Here is a 367-nt window from a genome sequence, read left to right on the forward strand (position 1 = left end):
TACCAGGAGTGGGGTTCGAACCCACCCGGGTATAAACCCATTGGATCTTAAGCCCAACGCCTTAACCACTCGGCCATCCTGGTGCCGTCAGCATTTGGATTCTGTCTATGTGAGAATCTGGGCTTCAACTCCACCTCCAGAGACGCACACAAACACATCGGGTTTCAGGGAGCATTTCCGAACATTTTTCGGAATATTGACACGGGGGCAACTCTCCTATTCTTTTTCCAGCAAGGCTCTGGGACCTCACACAACCACCAGAGTGCGCAGACGGAGCTTCAATTTAACATTTCATCCGAAAGTCAACAGTTTCAACAATGCAAAATTCCCCAAGTGCTGCAGTTGAGAGTTAGCCAAGATTATATGC

The 367-nt window shown here is 48.8% G+C and overlaps 1 non-coding gene across 1 annotated transcript; it reads right to left on the reverse strand.

Moving 5' to 3' along the window:
- Positions 1-83, reverse strand: trnal-uaa (transfer RNA leucine (anticodon UAA)). Its single transcript has one exon. It is a non-coding gene; the product is annotated as a tRNA-Leu (tRNA).
- Between the last annotated feature and the right edge of the window lie 284 nt (positions 84-367).

The sequence above is a fragment of the Pristiophorus japonicus genome, chromosome 23, assembly GCF_044704955.1.
Source record: "Pristiophorus japonicus isolate sPriJap1 chromosome 23, sPriJap1.hap1, whole genome shotgun sequence".
Lineage (NCBI taxonomy): Eukaryota > Metazoa > Chordata > Chondrichthyes > Pristiophoridae > Pristiophorus > Pristiophorus japonicus.